A 16,800-nucleotide genomic window follows, 5' to 3' on the forward strand; every position below is an offset into this window, starting at 1 on the left:
GTTGGAATTCAACCAGCCACCTCAGGAGAAGATGCTTCACCTTCCCCACAGTCCTGCGCTCTACCAGCTGAGCTATCGAAAGTGGGGGAGAGGGGAGCCGCCACTCTGCCCAGCTAGGCCCGTCTGCATGCGTTGGGGCGAGCGCCTCCCGAGCGGACGGCATTTCAGGGAACAGGCAAAAGAAGAAAGTGGAGATTCTGTAGCCCACTGGGCTCTCGTGTTAGCCAGGCCTGCAAAATGGCTCCCGCTTGAAAGCAGACAGAAACACGGCATCTCATCCTTGCTCATCCCCTTTCTCTTCTGGCAGGCGCTTCTGTTTCTCCCGCTGGCCTGTGCTCTACCATCACCTCCCGGCCCAAGAGAACGCCCCTTGGTGCCATCGGGGGCAAACTAGAGGCAAAAGGCCAATCAGCTCTTCCTAACAGCTTTCAGCCTTGGCCTCCTCTGCCCTTGGAGGCCAGCTTTTCCCCCGGCCTGTTTTCCTATACTTGCCAAAGAGGAACTAGAGGAAAGAAGCAAGTGCCACTAAGAAAGATGGGGTGGCTTTCGGCTCAAGACCCAGCGCCAAAGCTGCAGCTGAGCCTCTGTTGCTCTCCTGTCACCTCCGCTCAAGCTCCAGGGCAGAATCCAGGTCTCGATGGAAAAGTCTGGATGGGACATTGTCTGTGGTTGTCCAGCAAGGTGAAGGGAGGGCTGGTCATAGTGTGATGGACCTCAGTGGGAATTTTGGGAAGGCCAGATGGGGCTTCCGAGCTCGGTGTGTGGCTGGGTTTGTTGGGTTACATCACAGTGGTTTTCTCTTCTGAGGTGTGGTGCTTTTTGTGGGGGGAACTTTTATCCCCATGACACACCTCATGGAGGAGCCGTTGCTCTTTGTGCCAAGGCATGTGGCTGGGATCCAGGACTCAGGACCCTTTCCCAAATGTACATATTCCCCTCCCACCACACACATCTGACACTGTTCCACTTCAGACTCTGCAGCCTTCACTTTCCCTGGCTGGTGCCTCAAACGGCTTGCAGATGTGGGGGGTTAGCTCAAGCGGTACCTCCTTCCCTTTCAGGTGCGGCGAGAGTCGGTTCCATGTCCATATCCTCCCACTGCTGGTTTTCCTTTCCCAGGAGCCCAGAATTGTCAGCCTGCAAATGTCTCTCTCTTCTGCAACATTGGCCTCCCTCTTACTAACATCAGCCACAACAAACTTCTTCAACCTAATTTTGTCCTACAGACATAGCCAGAGGCATTTGAACCAGGCTGAATGGGATTTCTCGGGTGCCACGCAAGTCTCTGCTAAAGTGTGTCTGTGTTTGTTTGGCTTTGGTAGTGGATTCCTGTTTCTATAACTTTCTCGCTTCCTAGAGAGGGAGTTCTTGAGGTCAGAAGACCTGGCAAGGAAATGAGAAGCAGAGAAAGCCACTGGAGCTGCTGTGGAGTTCTGGTGCCCTTGGGAGAGTGATCCTGCTGCTCCTACTTGAGTAAGGAGTACTGTGCAGTGAGGGCTGGTAGCTCTGGGAGGCTGGGTCCAGGGATGTCCAACCCTCACCTGCTCTGCTTTCTTCCTCATTGGGTTTTTTTTTCCCTTTCATGAAACTTTAACACTTGAGGGAAAGTGGGGAATAACAGCCGAAAAGGATCTGGGAGTTGGAGTGGATGAGATGCTGGCCAAGAGTCAACAGTGTGCCCTTGTAGCCAAGAAAGCTAATGCCATATTAGGTTGCGTCAAGAGGAGCGTTGCCAGTAGATTCAGAGACCTGATTATTCCTCTTTATTCGGCTTTGGTGAGGCCGCATCTGGAGGACTGTGTCCAGTTCTGGGCCCCCTTTTAGAGGAAGGATGTGGATACACTGGAGAGGGTCCAGCGGAGGGCGACCAAAATAATTCGGGGGCTGGAGCAAATGACTTTTGAAGAAAGGTTGAGGGAATTGGGACTGTTTAGTCTGCAGAAGAAAAGACTGAGGGGGGACTTGATAAGAGCCTTCAGCTTATTGATGGGAGACTGCAAAGAGGTTGGCGAGAGGCTGTTCACAGTGGTCACGGATGGCAGAACATGGAACAATGGACTCAAGTTGCGGTTGGGAAGGTCCAGGTTGAACATTAGGAAAAACTTTTTCCACTCGGAGGGTGGTGAAGCATTGGAATGGTCTCCCCAGGGAAGTCGTGGAGTCTCCATCCCTGCAGGTGTTTAAGTCTCGCCTTGACAAAGCCCTGGCGGGGCTGGTCTGATGGATTTGGTCCTGCCTCGGGCAGGGGGCTGGACTCGATGATTTTTTTAGGTCTCTTCCAGCTCTTTTGTTCTACGATTCTGTGATTCTACGACCACACACACTCAGAGCCTCCTACACTCACACGTTTACCCAGATGAACCCCCACTGCTCTTAGTGACAGCTCTGTGGGAAGCTTTACGATATATTTCAACAACAGAGAACAATTTTTCTCTTCTGAGCTGTGAAAACTTCGTCTTTCTAAGGCTACGTCTGCACAAGCCAAACACTTCGAAATGGCCATGCAAATGGTCATTAACAAAATGGCCCACTCCATTAAAGTGCCGGCTGACAGCTCAGCAGCTCCAGCTCGAGCAAGAGTGTATCAGATTCACACTGGTGTGTCAGTTCGAGGGGACTGTAACTGCGCCTGCTGAGTCGCATGGGAGGGAAACCGGCATCCATTGCTTCTGTGAGCTCCAGCTCAGACAGAGAACTTCTGCCTGGTTCTTCTCTCTCCTGCAAGTTGTTCAGGGACAGAGCTCATCAGCGCCCTTGGTAAGAAGCTGTAACGTTTGCAAGTTCACCCTGGTTGTTGACACAACTTTTTGTTTTTGCCGCTGCCTAAAGCAGGGTCAGCCAGTCAATCAACTGCTCTGGGACGCTGCCAATAGGGCTGCAGAAAGGAGTCTCAGCTCGGGGCTAGACACCATGGGGAAGCGGACAGGGCGCTGCAGACAGGGGAGTTTCGGAGGCAGAGCAAGTGATCCTGCCGCTGCAGAAGCTACCAGGTGAGAGCGCTGGCTTTTGGGGCGGGTGAGTGAGTGAGTGAGTGAGTGCGTGTGCTTAACTGTTTGAATTTGAACTGCCATTTTGATTTCAGTGGGTGAGTTTCAGTTTCAGTTTCTGAGGCGGGTGGGATGCCTGTCTCACCTTTGTTCCCTTGATTGCCTTCATCAGCCTTCCCCTGTGTGACTCCCAGGGGGGAGAGCCTGACCCAGGCCAGTCGGCTTTCAAAGTCAGAGGCAAGGGCGACCAGGGGAGAGACATGGACAGGGAGCTGCAGACGGGGACTTGAAGAGGGAGTGTGACAGAGGGAGGCTAATGATGGCTAGGAAGACCCCCAACACCTGTGCGAACACGACTCCTGTCTCCTCCACCTGCGCCTGTAGCCAGACAGACTGCCTGGCCATGGATGCCTCTGCCCAGATGCTGGTGCAGCTTTGCAGGGACTGTGGCTTGCAATTCCCACTCACTGATACCCAGGCTGGGGGCACCATCCAGCGTGAAAGGTGCCTGCTGGTGGAATCTCTCAGGGGGCAGGTGGGAGAGCTACAGGAGGAGGTGGCCAGGTTGAGGAGTACCTGACTCCACGAGCAGCTCCTGGATAGTATTCATGTGGAGACAGCTGAGGTGACTGTCCCAGGACACAGGACGGCTGATAAACCACTGGTGGCGGAGGAGACAGATCGGGGGGACACTGGCAGCTGGTTACTGCTGGCAGCAGGCAGTGTTCCACCCCTGCTCCGAACCCTCCCGCCGTGGTACTAGGAAACCGTTACGCGCTGTACTTGATACAGGAGACAAAGAATCGCCCCACACAGCAGAGGAGAAGCCTTGTGCCCCCACAGCTGGGAAGTCTGCTGCCACCACTGCGAGGAGGAAGTGCAGATTAGTGGTGCTCAGGGACTCTCTCCTAAGAGGGAAGAAGGTGCCCATCTGTCACCCTGACAGTTCATCTCGGGAGGTGAGCTGCCTGCCGGGGGCCCGTATCCAAGACATTGCAGAGGTGTTGTCAAGGATAATCCGTCCCTCTGACTACTATCCTGTGCTTCTTATCCACGTGGGCACTAATGATACGGCAAGGTGTGATGCTGAGCAGGTCAAGAGCGACTTCAGGGCTCTGGGGGCACGGGTGAGCGAGTTTGGGGCACAGGTGGGTTTCCTTCCAGAAGATCCCCGCAGGCCACACGTCTGCACATGTACTTCGGAGTCAGGAAGAGCTTCTTCTGGACTCCGAACCATGTGCTGATATGCTAATGAGGTGTGGAAAATTTGCATCCATGCCTCATTAGCATTTTCCAGATAACTCATTAGCCTGAGGCTTCCAGAAGAAGCGGCACGTGTCGACACAGCCAAAGGCTATGTCTGCACAGCAGCATTATTCCTGAGTGAGGTATTCCAGAAGAGGTATTCCAGAATAGCCGATTCCAACATAGCACAGCTACACACAATATCAAAACAAAAAGCAGTCAAGTAGCACTTTAAAGACTAGCAAAATAGTTTAAAGTGCTACTTGACTGCTTTTTGTTTTGATAGTGTATAGACTAGCTCGGCTTACTCCCTTTTACTACACATAATATGGATTTCAAAATATGGCTCAGCTATTTTGACATACAGCAGCTGCAGACACCGAAGCCTATTTTGAATACAGTCATTGGAAGGACTGTGGCTTATTTTGAACGAGGCGCTATTCCCTCTCTACACAGTCCCTATGTCAAAAGAGCTTTTTGAAATATTCAAAATAGCTGTAGTCATGACCCCAAGACACACTCAGCCAGGGCTCTGCTCTCTCTCTCTCTGTTTCCTTCATCCTCAGAGAGTGGAAGTGGATTTTCTTCTCTTCAGTTCTATCCCCACCTGCCCAGAGAGGAGAGAGAATAACCCTTCCCCAGCTGACTGTCCCCCTCAGCACCTCTGGGGCACCTGGCATTGGCTACTGTCAGCAGACAGGACACTGGGCTCGATGAGACTTTAGTCTGACTCAGTATGGCCGTTCTTATATCTTAAGTCTTTCCACATCAGCTCCATCTGTGCACTGGGCCTAGACATGAATTACGTATATCCAGGGGATGGTAAGGAAATGGGGAGCTCAGCATTCCTGTTCCTCACTTACACAAGGACAAGAGATGGAGGGTCAAAAAGGTGATGGGAAAAGTGTTACTGAGACGGGGGAGGGGATGGTGCATGTTGAAGGGCTGGATGGAGATTTCTGCTTGGAGAGTTCTGATTCTTCACACCTGACACTTGTCTAGCCGGGGCAGTCGAGGCAGGTGAGCATCAGTTACGAGATTGGTCTCACATGAAAGGGCACCAGAGGCTCTCTGTAGGTATTTGGAAAGAACAGAAAGAGGGGAACTGCTGGCTGGGTATTAAATATTCAGGAGTTTTCTGCTGCCAGTTTTCTTGAGAAGCCGGCAAACACCCACAGCCTGGTGGTGACGGCATTTCTACCACTACTCCAATGGAGCAGAGCAGCTCGACTTGACTTTTCCCCTCCCACTTCTCATTTCCATGTGGGAAGGTCTGTTTTGGAGACACCTAAAGCTCCTGGTGACCAGCTGCTTTGCTCTCCCCTTGTTCTGGGCCCCTTTGACCACAGTAAAGGGGTTGCACTTAAGCTGTCTGAAAGCTTTGGCCAACAGATCTTTGCTCACACCAAGCACCACAAGTTAGAACTACAACACCCCCCATCTCACCCAGGCCAACTGCATGGGAAGCAGCCATGCTAACCACTACACCACCAGCACCTCTTTAAGGGTGGGAGGGGGGCTAAAAGGGCAACATGCAGAAATATGAATTACTGCGCATGTGGTTTCCACCCCACCCCGGCTCTTTTTTCATTAGTTGTAGGCATCCTTCGATCCCAAGGGATCCTGGGTTTGCGCCCCAGCTGGACTGATCCGCGCAGTGTCTCCTGTGGCTGTGCAATCCAAGGCGGGAGTGGCAGTCCTTTCCGCACAGTGAGCAGCAGGAGGCAGACGTCGCTCTGGGGTCACGGGCACGGACCTCTCTGAGGGCTCTCCTGCCTTCCGCTTCCTTCACCAAGGCAGTTTCATACATAACAAGCGCTTCCTTCACTCCCTGTTTCCAGACATGCGTGTCTGAGGCGAGCGAATGCCAGGTGTTCGCACTGATAGAGAGAGCACTGAGGTCACACTTGCACGTGTCCTTGTAGCGCAATTTAGGTGGCCCTTTCGGCCTCTTTCCAGACGCCAGTTGGCCGAAGAGGAGGCGCTTCGGTATTCGGCCATCCGTCATGCGTGAGACATGGCCCAGCCAGCGCATACGCCTCTGTTTGAGAAGGGTGAACGTGGAGGCGGTGCCCTCTCAAGCACTGTGCTACTGGGGACCTTGTCCTGCCATGAGATACCGAGTATGCGCCTAAGGCAGCGCATGTGGAATGTGTTGAGCCGCTGCTCTTGTTTTGAGTGCAAAGTCCATGTTTCACCGGCGTACAGCAGTGTGCTCAAAACACAGCTATCAAGTGACAAGTTGCCCCCGGGCCAGTGAACCTCCTTCTCCCCCACCGAGCATTCACCAGGGTCTCTGGCCTTCAGAAAAAAACAGTCTTGGAGCTGTGATGGCCGAGTGGTTAAGGCGTTGGATTAGAAATCCAATAGGGTTTCCCTGCGCAGGTTCAAATCCTGCTCACAGCGAGGGCTGTGTTTTAGCCACATCCTGGAACCAGGACAACAGAGCAGCACACACCCTGAGACACTGCCCAGGGGCTGTCTGTGACCAGTGTGTATAATAGGGCTGGGGAGACTGTGGTTGGGTCACTGCTCTGGCTGCTGCTGGGCCCAGCTGAAGGCTCAGCAGGTGGGTTTGGCAGTGCCCATGCACATAACCCTGAGGCTTCCAGGTTACATGTTGGGCAGCTTGTGGCTGGGACAGAGAAAACACAAGCCACATGGCACCAGGAAGGTCAGAGGGAGGCTGCACCTCTCCCAGGTTCCTGCTCCTCCCCTCTGGGGTCACCTTTGTACAATCAGAGCTCTGAGAAAAGCACTGAATGACCTGCCCCAGCTGGGGGTGTGCTGCAGAGGGAATATCAGGCCTGCACACTCCCCAGCACGGCGTGGAAGAAGGCTTCTGAAAGCTTTGTATGCCTGTGAGCTGCCTTGTAACACCTCCCGTCCTGTTCCTTTGTTTTCTCTTGGTCACAAACTTTTGTTTCCCACACTGCAGGGGTGGGCGGCAGGGGGCCTATTGGGGTCAGAAGAGCACTGTGGACATGCGAGTGGGGAGTTTAAATCACTTCTCACTGCACCAGAGCCTTCAGCAGGAGAGACACGGCATTTCCAGGGAGGGCTGCCCCAGGCTCACAAGATCAGACCAGCCTCAGGACTCCAGGGAGCTCTGGGCACACTGCCAAGTTCCAGCGCACCAACCGATCGCCTGAACCCTTCCATCTGGCTGGGCCAAAGACCTGGCTCCACCAGGCGCCAGTCACCCCACTCACTCTCGTGCAGGACAGGAGAGGGAAGCAGCTCAGAGAGCTTTAGGGCTGTGCCTCAGTAAGGCAGCCCCAGGAGGTGCCTCTGACATTGAACTCAGACTGCAGGAAGCAGAGCCCTGAACAATGGCTCCAGCCCTCCCCACCTGCCCCTCACCCTTTGGGGCTGGCTGGCATTGCCCTCTGGACACCTCTCACCCTCAGCTGGCAGCATGGACTGTGTCCTCATTGTTTCTCTGGAGATCCTGTGTCTCCCAGGACTCCCTCTCTCTGCCCGGGGCTTTCTCAGCACCTGGCCCTACAAAGCTTCCACCAGACAGACCCTGTGTTTTCCAGGCCCATTCCTGTGGCTATGGGCTTAGAACCACAGAATCCTGGGGCTGGAAGGGACCTCAGGAGATCATTGAGTCCAGCCTCCTCCCCAAAGCAGGAGCAACCCCAACTAAATCGTCCCAGCCAGGGCTTCGTCAAGCCCGGGCTTAAAAACCTCCAGGGATGTAGATTTCACCACCTCTTCAGGTGACGCCTTGCAGTGCTTCACCGCCCTTTTGGTGAAAATAAAAGTAGTAGCAGCCCTGTGCTGGGCTATCACTGCCATGACTTGGATTTGAACCAAGGTTTCTGCAGCTACAGTGCAGAGTACTAACCACTGTACAATCATGGCCAGTTGGGGAAGCTTTCTAGTGAGCTTTCCATTCGAGGGCATCACCCCACAGTCTGGAGCCTGGGCCACTATTCCAGCTGTAGGCAGGTTTTGTTGGGCTCCAGGGCACAAAGCAAATTAACAGCCAGCTGCCCAGAGAAGGGCTTGAGCCCGGCACTGCCAGATAAAGAGCCTGATTCTCATCCAACTCGTGCTGGTAAAAGGGGCTTTTCCTTTTGGCCCTCGACACAAGTGCCATCAGGGCAGCATTAGAGGAATGTACAATGTTAAAGATGCCCACATTGGAAAAGGCTGGGGGAGTTGCCTCAGGTGGGAAGCAGATGGTTCTGTCTTTTGCTGCACTTCTACATAACACGCGTTCTGTATGCTAGAAAGCGCCTCATTCTTTTGGAAAGTGAGAACCCTCGAGCTTTTTACAATGTGTCTCCTTTGACGCAAACAAAGCCTTCAGCCTACTACCTACCCTCCCTGCTACTCCAGAATACAGTGACCCACAGCTTAAAAAGGCAAAAATTATACAACACACAAAAAGTTTAACAAAATCACAGCACCATCCACACAGCACAGCAAGTACATTTGAAAAAAATGGTGTGAAACAGCAAGAAACATTCAAGGAAATACACAAAAAAATCAAGCTATTAACACACATCAACCACAAACTGGATAAAAATTCTCACATGCCTCTTTGCACAGACAGCTTTATAAACAAACAGACAAAAATTAAAAATTAAACAAGCAAGAAAAAAATTACAAGGAAAATTACACACCAAACCAACTGAAGGAGCTGGAGCAGGGAGAAGCAAATTCTTCTCACATCACAGTGATGACACAGACAACCCAGAAAGCCTCCCCTTTGTGCAGCCCATTGTCCAGAGGTGCTTCCAGCTGAATTTCGGCCCCAGAACCAGAGGCTCCAGGAGCAAAGGCAGCGCGTGGATGAGGGACTCTGGACACACCACGCAATGCATTGTGGGTATGCAAAGGAGCATCACTGACTCTGCCCCAGAGAGCAGAGGAGCCGGGGTCTCCCAGCTGTGGCAGCTGCCCCAGAACAGGGGTGATGACAGTTTTTATGCTGTGCCCCCTTTTTGGCCCTGCACTGAGCTGGTCCCCACAACCTGTGGGAGAACCATAGGAAGGGATGCTGGCCTGTGTCTGGTTCTGTAGATGAGTCTATTGCTGTTGGGGCAGAGAGGAGATTGTGACTTTCATTCCCCCTTGGGCAAGTGTCCGTCCCTTTCCCAGCTGTGTACTGCACAGCTCAGGAGCTGGCAGAGACCAGAGCCCCTGAGCCAGCCTTGGGAACAGGCCCTTCCCTTAGAGGCAGCTGCCCTATCTCTGGCTGCAGCTGAACCAGGACTGCCCACTCCTTGCCCAGGCATTACACAGGTGAGCATCACATTGTTGGGCTGACACAGGAGACAAGCTGGGCCCAGCAGCAGCCAGAGCAGCGACCACATCCCAGGGTCAGCATTTCCCCCAGGCACAGACTCCCCTGGCCTCTTCCACACACTGGTCACAGACAGCCCCTGGGCAGTGTCTCAGGGTCTGTGCTGCTGTAGTGTCCCAGTTCCAGGATGTGGCTACAACACAGGCCTCGCTGTGAGCAGGATTTGAACCTGCACAGGGAAACCCTATGGGATTTCTAGTCCAATACCTTAACCACTTGACCATCACAACTGTGAGGTCACTTCTGCCCCCCACCCAGGCCAGAGACCCTGGTGAATGCTCGGTGGGCCGAGGCTGGTGAGAAACACTGCCAGACAGCTGGTGGGGTTTACTGCCCTCCCCTTTCTTCAGCCCCAGCCACCTTCAAGCCATCTGAGGTGTGTCAGGAGCCCAGCCAGGGGACGCAGACGAGGGCCCCTCCTGGAGTGAGACTGAGTATAAGGACTTCTGACACTCTGGGGAATGAGGAGCTGCTGCTCCACATGACTGGCTGGTGCCAGGATGCTGCAGCCTTCAGCCACCTGTTCTCTGGCCTGAGCTCCGAGGGTCACCCCACCTGAACAGCTGAACTACTGCGGAGAAAAGTGAAGGAACTGTGGCAGGCCGACTGCCAGGCCCAGGATGAGGCCAGCCACCCGAGGGGCAGTGGCCGCTACCTGCCCCACTTCCAGGAGCTCAACGGCCTCCTGGGACCCAAGGAGGCAACACTGACCACCCATGTCCTACAAACCACCAGCTCAGATGGCGCTTGCCAGGGGGCTGCAGGAGGTGTCAGGACCAGTAGCAGGCAGCAGCTCCCACCCAACAGGCACAGGAACAGAAGCCCAGAGCCATGACAGGGGTTCCAGCAATGGGGCCCTCATCATCTCTGTGTCCTCAGAGGTCTCCATCTGGGCCCCCTCCACCTGGGCCTCCCCTGAGTTCCTCTAGGGACACCAAGGTCGATTTCGTGCATGTTGGATGCCTGGCACAAGGGGAGGGGAGGCCAGCAGTGGCCCACTCACACAGCCACCAGCTCCAGTCTGGATGCACCCCACATGGCTGTGCTCCCTCAGCCTCAATGGGGGCCTCATGCAACACTCAGCACCTGCCCCTGAGGACAGCACCACAGGCTGCATGCCCAGGGAGGGAGGCTGACCTACACTGCGTATGTCCCACCCTCGCAGGGACCCCCCAGCCACACAGATCCCTCAGGGACCCCGGGCCAGATGGGGGGACAAGGTGGAGGGGGGCTCACAGCCCCCAGGGCCAGGTCATGGTACTGATGGCCTTTCCTTGGGTCCCCTTCTGTCTCCAGAGCTGCACCATCCAGGGGCCAGACAAGGCCTGTACACAAGCCAGAAAGGCCCACACCAGAGGGCGAGGGGGCTGGAACTGCACCCCTAAGAGCGCCCACATGGGGCCAGTGCTGGGGCATGTGCTGGTGCCACTGTGGGGAGGAGGAAGCTGCTGCTGTCACTGCTCACACCACCCCCCTGCAGGACGTGACTGCTGTCATGCAGGAGAGGCTGGTGATGGAGCAGGAGGCCTGGGGTTGGGTGGCAGGCAGCCTGGACACCCTCACACAGGCTGTGACCACGTGCCTGGCTCAGCCTCCCACCCCATCACCAGTCCCTCCCACAGCCCCTGCAGCTCCTCCCTCCACACGTCCCTCACAGTGTCCCACAGTTCCCCCCACCCATCCACCCACAGACCCTGACATTGGTGCCCTGCTCCCACCCAACCTTCCCCCATCCCCTCCCTCCCTTCCTGTAGCCCCCAGTGAGCCCAAGCCTGAGCCCACTGGACCCGTTCCTTGTCCCTACCTCCTGATGGTCCCAGCTCCAACCCAGCCCTTGTGAGAATATGGACTGTGGCCTCCCACCTGCTCCCCAGAGCCCTTTCTGACTTCTGTTACCCCACCCCCTCTCCAAGACCTCCTCTAAGTTCCATTGCCCCCACTGCCCACCCCAGGACCCCATTGTCTATAGTCCCCCATCCCTCTTGTCAATCGTTTACAGGTCTCTTTATGCAGTTTGGAATCCATTGCCAGAGTTTCATGAAATACTTTCTTTAGCAACACTCCCGTGTCCCTGGTGTCTATTGGGAGGCCGGGAGGGTATGGGAGTGTTGGGGGGGTGGGGTTCATAGTAAGAGGTGGGTGCGTGGGAAGGGAGTTGTGGTGGTGGCTGTATGTTGGGGGGTCACATGGTACCCCGGACAAAGGCCTCCCAGAGGAACTTACTGACCTGCACCCTGACACTCTGTGCCTGACAGCATGGGAAAGCAGCCAGCTGCTTGGAGCCATGGCCAGACCCAAAACCCACCCCTGCATGAACGGCTCTTGCTTTACCTCCACGGTGTTGTGGAGGGAGCAGCATGCACCCACCACATCTGGTACATTGCGTGGGATGACCTCCAGTATCCTGAGGGGGCCCTGAACGTGCCCTTCAGCCACCTAATATTGCAAGCCCAGTTTAGGAACTAAATAAAAATGTCCTGGATGGGCTCAGTGTGTCCCATGTAGGGCCACATCAGCCACTCATGCAAGGGGTAAATGGCATTGGGCATTATATCGGGGGGCTAGTGGTGTCCCCATTTGGTAGTTCCCAGGTTGGGATGGATGTCTTCTCCTGCATGCTGCAGCAGAGCCATGAGTTGGAAGATACCTGCATTGTGGGCTCACCCAGACAAACCCACACAGAATGCCATAAATTGCCCCTTGGTGTCCACGCAGGTCTGGAGCACCCCAAAATGGTACCCCTTGCAATTGATGAAGATGCCTGTGCTGCATTCTGGGGCCTGGATAGCAATGTGGGTCCCATCCAGAGCTCTGAAGCACTTGGGGAAGTCCAGCTTCTCAGCCCCCATTAGGGTGACTTGCAGATCCCAGACATGGACAACCCAGTAAAGTAGGTTGTTTTTGATTGCCCAGAAGACCTGAATGGTGTGTGGCGGGAACATGTCCATGTGTGCGTGGTGGGGTGCTCCATGCATCCCCTTCCCCTCCCCCCACCAGGTCCCAGCCACCCCACCCTGTCCCTCTCCCCTGTCTCTGAGGGTCCCCCTTGCCTGGTAGCCCTCCTCCCCATGGTGGGGAGGTGCCCCAAGCATGCTCTACCTCCAGCAGAACAGCCACAATGGTGGCCCTGCCCGCCCCCAATTGATGGCCAAATGACTGGTGGCTGTCCAGGGTAGTGAGCCTCCAAGTAGCAATGGCTACCCACTTGTGCAAGGGGAGTGTGGGCGGCACCTGTGTGTCATGGTGCTGGGGGGCCGGGGAGGGCCAATGACTTAGCTCCAGAAATCGCCTCTTTGTCATACTGAAGTTGTGGGGCCAGCGGGTGTCATTCCAGTCCCCCAGAACCAGCCTGTCCCATCACTCGCTGCTGGAGGGTGGCAGCTCGGAGCAGTGCCTACAGGCTGACCATGGCCTGGATGGGTCAGGCACCAGGGAGTCTCTGGGGGCCATTGTGTGCCACCAAGTGGCTTCTCCATGTAGTTGAGTTCTCGGTGCTCTGGGTACAAGCCAGCCCTTGGCAAGTGCAGAATGAGTGTGTTTTGGAGGAGCCCTTTAAAGGAAGACCAGGCTGCAGCCCCCAGAAAGGCTTATCTGCCTTGCTAGCGCAGCCACAGCATTTTCTGGCCCTTTTCTCCCAAAAGAGCACATGTGGCTTCTTCCTTGCAAACCAAGGGCCTGGTCTTTTCAAAGAGCAGCTCACAATCTCCTTTCGCTTGGGGCGTGTGGACGCTCACTTTCGAACGCTGATCTGTCAGAAGGTGGCTTTGGAAAGTTTGTCTTTTGACATCACACTGTGGTGTAGACTCAGCCAGCCACGGAGAAAAGGGTAGAAAAGCAGAACCAGATCCCCACATGAAGATTGCAGCATAGTGTAACAAAGGAAATGTGTGTGTACCTCAAAAAAGGATAAAATTTTTTTAACAATTAAGAAACAGAAACTCTTAAACACCATTTTCATTCTATCTGTTTCTGAACATTTCATGTAAAAGCTGCTAACGCAATTTTCCTCATTCTAAAAACTTCTTTTAAACTTTACAATAAGAACCAACCACTCAGACTAGGTTCTCTTCTTCTTGCTTCCAAGAGAAAACAAGAACAGTCATCAAAAGCAAACAGCAGCACTGCCTGCTTACCTCATGCTCAGAAGAGAACACTTCAATTCATCATCATGGTTGGTAAGACCAAGAACACCCACATGCACTTCTCTAGCTACACACTACAGAAATGATCCCAAAAAGTACAGTCTTAACCAAATACTCCTCAGCTGCACACCCAGCAGAACAGGCACAAGCTTCCTGCCCATGGGGAACATTTTCAAACAGCTGCTTCCACCCTCCTCGAACTAAGGGACAAAAGTCTAAAACCAACCACCCCTTTCGCTGAAGCCCAATTCACCCGCTTTGGGACGCAGCGTATCAGAGGTGGTTGCATGTGGCTGTTTGCAGACACACCTCTCCTGATTAGCATACAGCGCCCTTTGGAGTCAATCAAACCCTCTCACTTTTACTTCCCCAATCTGCCACTTTTCTTACAGGCTGTCATGTGACAGGTATCAGGCACAGAGGACTCTGACAGGTTAGTTCCTTCTGGCCAGCTGTGCAGGTGATGTAAAAGGAAAGTAGAGAGGCACTGAAATCAACAGGCACCAATTGAAATGACAACAAAAAAGCAGTCAAGTAGCACTTTAAAGACTAACAAAATAATTTATGAGGTGAGCTTTGGTGGGACAGACCCACTTCTTCAGACCAGAGCCAGCCCAGAACAGACTCAATATTTTAGACACAGAGAAACAAAAACAGAAATCAAGGTTGACAAATCAGAAAAAAATTATCAATGTGAGCAAATAAGAGAGCAGAGTGGCAGGGCGGGGCGAGGGTCAAGAATTAGATTAAACCAAGTATGCGAAAGAGCCCCTATAAAGTCCCAGAAAATTCGCATCCTGGTTGAAACCAAGTGTTACTGTGTGGAATTAGAATATGAAAGAGAGTTCAGCAGTTTCTCTTTCCAAAGCAGACTGAAAATTCTTCTTCAATAAAACGCAAACTCTTCAGTCATTAACAGAATGGCCCACTCCATTAAAATGTGGACTAACTGTTTTGTGGATCAGGAGTGTTTTGATGTCTGTTTTGTGCCCTTTAACTCTTTGTCGCACAGAGTTTGAAGTCTATTCAATATACAAAGCATCTGGGCATTGTTGGCACATGATGGCATAAATGATGTTAGCAGAGGAACATGAGAATGTGCCTGGGATTCTGTGAATAATCTGGTTTGGTCTAGTGATGGTATCTCCAGAATAGATATGTGGATAAAGCTGGTAGCGGGCTTTGTTGCAAGGAAAAGTCCCAAAACTGGTGTTCCTGCGGGCTAGACTGTAGATATTGGTCAGAATCCTCGTAACGTTGGGAAGTTGTCTGGAGAAGAGAACAGGCCTGTCACCAAGGGCCTTCTGGAGTGTGGCATCTCGATTAAGGATAGGTTGTAAGTCTTTGATAATGCATTGCAGTGGTTTGAGTTGGGGGCTGTAGGTGATGACCAGTGGTGTTCTGTTCTTGGCTTTTTAGGGCCTGTCTTGGAGCTGCTGGTCTCTGGGTATTCGTCTGGTCCTGTCAATTTGTTTTTTTTATTTCTCCTGGTGGGTAATTCAAGTTTATGAATATTTTGTAGAGATCTTGTAGTTTTTGGAATCTGTCAGTTGGATCAGAGCAAATGCAATTGAATCTAAGGGCTTGACTGTAAACAATGGCTCTCTTTATGTGTGCAGGATGGAAGCTAGAAGCGTGTAGGTAAGTATAGCGATCAGTGGGTTTCCGGTATAGTGTGGTCCTGATCAGACCATCCTTGATTAGTATTGTAATGTCCAGGAAATGTATCTCTTGCGTGGAGTAATCGAGGCATGAGTTGAAGGTGGGGTGTAGATTGTAAAAGTCTCTGTGGAATTTTTCTAGAATCTCTATACCATGAGTCCAAATCATAAAGATGTCATCAAGGTATCACAAATAGAGGAGGGCTAATAGGGGATGAAAGCTGAGGAATCGTTGTCACTTCCACAGCTAGGTCAGTGCAGGGCAGCTGACATTAACCTAATGGTGTAATATAGACAAGGTCTTAGTCTCACTTCCCAGGTGGTGTTTCCAGTTCAGCCGAAGCTGGTGGTGGTGGTCGTATTTGGCTAAAATCAAGGCAACTCATCTTTTAGGCTCTTGTGGACCCAGCTCAGGCATCCTGATGCTCATGGTCTTCCGGCCCCACATGGTGAAAGCCTGGTCTGTGCCCTTTGCCTTGGGCTGGAAATATTATTTATTAAGCGATGATCCGGCTCTTTCTGGCCCAACCCAATCTGATGAGGACATTTTTCAGGGCTGGGATGAAAATGGTGTCGGGTCCCAGGAGCTGGGGGTCAATGTTCCCTCTGACCTTTTCCATGCAGGTGTGGAATGCATTTTATGCACACTCGTGACTGAGCAAATGTGCACCATCAGTAGAAACAAGAAACCAAGCTGGGGATGCTCTGCTAACGGGCTGGGGAGCATTGGAAACTCTGCTGAGCACTCGCACGAGCCCACAGCTTACAGGGAAGACCGACGGCGGCTGCAGCACAAAGATGGAACTTGCTCAAGTAGGTGATTTTTCTCCCCAAGTCTCTTTTTGTAAGGCAGCAAAAAGGGAACGGTGGCTGGGACCCCCCACTCGTTTGTCTGCCAACTAGGCCTGATTTGGGACAGAACAATTTTGGTGACTTAACATGGAGTCTTGGCCAGGGGCCTGAGACTGGGGACCGTAAGATGGGGAGCAGCAGAAGGCGCTGCTGGAGAGGTGCCAGTGGGTGCACTGTGGTTTGGTGGCAGTGAAGTGAGTTCGCTGGGTGTTTGCTGTTTGATGCTGATTGCAGGTGGATTCTGTGATGGTGTCAGGTGGGATTGTGTGTCTGGGAGGGTTTGATCCCTTGTTCCCTTGGTTGCCTTTGATCAGCCTGAGGCTCAGCCTGCCCCTGTGTGGCTAAGGAGGGGGAAGGCCTGAGCTGGGTGAGCAGCTTTAAAAGCCAGAGGCAGAGCAATAGGGGAGAGAAGGAAACAGGGAAGTGTAAAAGGGAGTTTGATGGGCTCAAGTTAATGCCTTTGGCTCTTTCTGAGCCCCTTGATGCTATTGAAATCTCCACAGCAGTTCCCATCCCCTGTGTGAGCAGAGAGGGACTCAGCCTGTTTTCTTTTCTCCCTTCCCTTCCACACCCCCAGGGCGCTGCAGGCACCA

General features: G+C 53.1%; 3 non-coding genes and 1 pseudogene across 3 annotated transcripts; 1 reads left to right on the plus strand and 3 right to left on the minus strand.

Moving 5' to 3' along the window:
* Positions 1 to 6,556: 6,556 nt before the first annotated feature.
* On the plus strand, positions 6,557 to 6,638 carry TRNAS-AGA (transfer RNA serine (anticodon AGA)). Its single transcript has one exon. It is a non-coding gene; the product is annotated as a tRNA-Ser (tRNA).
* A 1,392-nt stretch (positions 6,639 to 8,030) lies between these two features.
* Positions 8,031 to 8,102, minus strand: TRNAY-GUA (transfer RNA tyrosine (anticodon GUA)). Its single transcript has one exon. It is a non-coding gene; the product is annotated as a tRNA-Tyr (tRNA).
* A 1,598-nt stretch (positions 8,103 to 9,700) lies between these two features.
* TRNAS-AGA (transfer RNA serine (anticodon AGA)) lies at positions 9,701 to 9,782 on the minus strand. Its single transcript has one exon. It is a non-coding gene; the product is annotated as a tRNA-Ser (tRNA).
* Positions 9,783 to 13,599: 3,817 nt separating this feature from the next.
* On the minus strand, positions 13,600 to 13,799 carry LOC142016249 (small nucleolar RNA U3; annotated as a pseudogene).
* Positions 13,800 to 16,800: the final 3,001 nt, after the last annotated feature.

The sequence above is a fragment of the Carettochelys insculpta genome, chromosome 7, assembly GCF_033958435.1.
Source record: "Carettochelys insculpta isolate YL-2023 chromosome 7, ASM3395843v1, whole genome shotgun sequence".
NCBI lineage: Eukaryota > Metazoa > Chordata > Testudines > Carettochelyidae > Carettochelys > Carettochelys insculpta.